Source organism: Nanorana parkeri, unplaced genomic scaffold, assembly GCF_000935625.1.
Source record: "Nanorana parkeri isolate BGI_ZX_2015 unplaced genomic scaffold, ASM93562v1 scaffold732, whole genome shotgun sequence".
NCBI lineage: Eukaryota > Metazoa > Chordata > Amphibia > Anura > Dicroglossidae > Nanorana > Nanorana parkeri.
The window spans coordinates 614,973-618,794 of record NW_017307000.1 but is presented as its reverse complement, the minus strand read 5'-3'; positions in this window follow the sequence as shown (position 1 = coordinate 618,794).

The following is a 3,822-nucleotide window of genomic DNA, read 5'->3' as shown; positions in this document are numbered from 1 at the left end:
TTGTCTCTGGCGCTGGGGATTAGAACTGCACGTTCTGTCTCACTTACATACGTACAGCCGCTGCAGGCCAGGACCGCCTGTCCGCACTCACTGGATCCTGGGGCGTGTCACTGCTATTGGGGAGAGGTACCTGACTCTCTGCCCCGTAGCCAGCTCTTCTGCTGGGGTGACAGACACTGGGGTAGTGTCTGCTTGCGGGGAAGGGAGAGCGACTTTCTCCGCTTCCCATTCTGTGATCCACCGGCGCGGAGACATCATGCTGGGATCTGCTCTCAGATTCTCCGGATCTGTAATGGGGTTTGGGCAGAGGCCAGCGGCGCTCTGCCCCGTAGCCAGCGCTTCTGCTGGGGTGGCAGACGCTGGGGTAGTGTCTGCTTGCGGGGAAGGGAGAATGGTTTTCTCCCCGGGCCATCCGGACCCATCACTCCTTGTCCTCCACCATTTTAAAACATATATTTCACAGAGGGCGAGAGTCACTGTCTGCATATAAAATGTACATTTAGCCCCAAAATCTCCTGTTCTCTTGCTGGGCCATAATCGGTGGGTAAGAGGCCAGTCTGCAGCCCCCTCCAACTAGCACAGTGACGGTGCAGTCCGTCACAACTGCCTTTAGGCGATCCCTTAAGACTCATCTCTTCAGGGAAGCCTATCCCACCTCAACCTAACCACTGAACAATCACTTTCTCAAACAATCATCCGCGCACAGCTACCTCCTCATGTATCACTTGCCCCTCCCTTTTAGATTGTAAGCCCTCACGGGCAGGGCCCTCCTTACCATCTTGTCTTAAATTGTATTGTGACTGTAATGTCTTCCTTATATTGTAAAGCGCTGTGCAAACTATTGGCGCTATATAAATACTGTATAATAATAATAATTCTGAGTAAAAGGGGGTTCTTGATTTGAAGGGGAAGCCCATTTTTTGTGTTTTTGCGTAGGGTACCTCTTTAAAATTCATACCAGACCCTAATCTGCGATGAGGGTATGTTATCAATTTTGGAGATGGCATGTGTTGTTTTTTTACTTCTTTTTTCATATTTTACACTTGGGTGCCTCGAACGTTTGAATACTTTTAAGTAGGGATGCACCGATACCGATACTGGTATCGATACCGAGTATTTGGGTGAGTACTCGTACTCGCCCAAATGCTCCGATACCTAGCACGAGTACTTCCTGTATCAGGAAGCCGGGCAGCGCGTCATTACACGCTGCCCGGTTTCCTTATTGGCCGGGAAACTGCTCCATGCTCACTTGTGACGAGAGAGCATGGCAAATCAGGAAGCCGGGTAGCGTGTAATGACGCGCTGCCCGCCTTCCCGATTGGTCAGAACGCTAGCCAATCCGGAAGCCGGGTGCCGTGTAATGACGCAGCGCCCGGCATTCTGATTGGCCGGGAAGCCGGCGTCATGCTCCCTCGTCATCTCATGAATCATAATATTAAGAAACTGACCTAAAATCATTAGTTTGTATTGCTTTAGAAAAAATGTGACCTGGTCCTTTAAGAAAAAGTATTGGTAATTGGTATCAGCGAGTAGTTGATCAAAAGTATCGGTACTCGTACTCTGTCTTAAAAAAGTGGTATCTGTGCATCCCTACTTTTAAGGGAGTGCCACGAATGAAGAAAAGGTTGAGAAAGACTGTGTTAGAGAACCCCCTTCAAACGAATGGACTGCCTTTATACAATGTACATGCCCTGTGAGTGGTCTCTTTAACTTCCTGCCATCCAACCATTGTAATTAAACGGCTGGATGGTGGACTCTTAACGGCGGGTGGCCGTTTTTTAAGTCCTTTGCCATCCATTGGGGGGGAGCTTGCAAGCAGGAAACGTTAATATTGTTTACAGCCAACAACGGCTGCTACATACAAGCATTCAGGCAGCTACTGAGTCACCCATTGGTTGGTATGGTGCCTGGGAAAGTGCGCCCCTCTGCTGACGGCTATCCAGGGCCGGGACTAGCAAGGTCGGGTCTCTGCACTAAGATCAGCACATATCCACAGCTAATCTCCCCTCCGATCACTGAAAGCGGAAGTGATGTGAATGACATCACTTCCGGTTTCCCTGTGTCATTTCCCCGCCTCCTGTAGCCGAAGAAGAAGCTGGTAGATCTCTACTTCATCGGCTTCTTTGGGGACCCTAGGTGACATTAAGGATCTAATAGTCCCCTAATGTCTCCATAAAGAGGACCTGTCACTGTATCTGTGCTTGCACATAGCAGACTTGTTAGCCACCTATGTGTTAGCAATAACATTAAGTGTAAAAAACAAGCAAGTTTAAAAATTAAAGTCACATATAAAAAGTTTTAAGCCACCTGCCCCCACGTACAAACACAAGAATGCATCGAACACACCTATGTGTGAAAATGACGACTACATCACACATGTTACATATCACCTTCAGAAATGTTTAATGATAATCTGCAAACACATGCATCTAGATAATTGCCGTCTTTGTATTCTTTGCATACTTGATTTTTCTTCTCACAGTGGCCATTTTTGCTAAGGGCAGATTAATAGATCTCCCTTTACTTCCTGGAACTCTGGCACATGTGATCATGCACATCACCTCAGGGAGGGAAATGAGAATTTGCATAAAGGTCCCCACACACCTTACAATAATCGTACGATAATCGCGGGAAATCCCGCGATCGTACGATTATCGTAAGGTGTGTGGAAGCCGTGCGACCTCTACTACTGTACGGTCGCACGACTTTTAACTTACGGACATGTTCGAAAACCCGCCGATCATCGTACGATGTTCGGCGGGTCTGTAGCATGTTCGTAAGATAAAAGCCGTACGGGCCAGTGTGCGCAAGTGCACACTGCCCGTTCGGCATTGAGGTCATCGGAAGCCCGCCCCTCAGGGGGCGTGGCTTGCGATCATCGCAAGTACGATCTGCCTATGCAAGATAGGCAGATCGTACGTTTTTTTAAGTACCTTACAACAATCGCAAGACAAAAGTCTTGCGATGGTTGTAAGGTGTGTGCCCAGCCTTAAACGGATGAGAATTTCCCAGCAATGTAACCTTCCCAGGATGCATTGCTTAGACACAGGCTACATCACTAAGGCCTAAGAGGACCAGGAAGTGGAAAAACTGTGACTGTGAGTAAAAGAAAAATGTTTAACGAATGAATGTAAATGATTTCATATCGACATGCAGAGCTGCACGCTGATGTGATTTTTAGTGAAAGGGGGTAACAAAATACAAGCCAATTGCCAGAAGGAAAGCCTACTGGACCCCCATTCAAACTTGCAAAGCCAGGCATCACGTGTCGCACTTATGCGCTCACGTGAAGCTTGTGCACCTTTTTAAGCTTCAAGTGTTTTTCTAACTTGAGTGTTTTCTTTGCACATGCAAAAAAAAAAACCACATTAACCAGTTGGGGTGCCATTAACAAACAATAGCACCACAAGTGCAACATGTATTTTTTTTTTTTTTTGCATACATGCACAAAGTAGGGGAATTCATGCACGTTCACACACTACACTAGTGTGAATGAGGCCTGCAGTGAGTGATAGCATGTAAACCTGCAGGTCAGTGAGCCTTTATCTTTGGATAAGTCAGCAGGTAACAGGAAACACAGAAAGGAACATGGTAGAGAACAGGAATGTGATGTCCAGCCTGGAAGGACATCTCCAGGGTCAGGCATCCAGGATCGGATGATGGGATTCAGTTGATAACGGGGCAGGACGATGTGACATCAGAAGGAAGTACATCGCAGTAAACAGTAACGTCGTCATCCCCACGAAGCGAAACTCTGGGAAGGAAAGGGGCGTACCCTGACAGTAAGCCCCCGCCTCTTCCTCCCTCCCTCTCCAGCTCTGA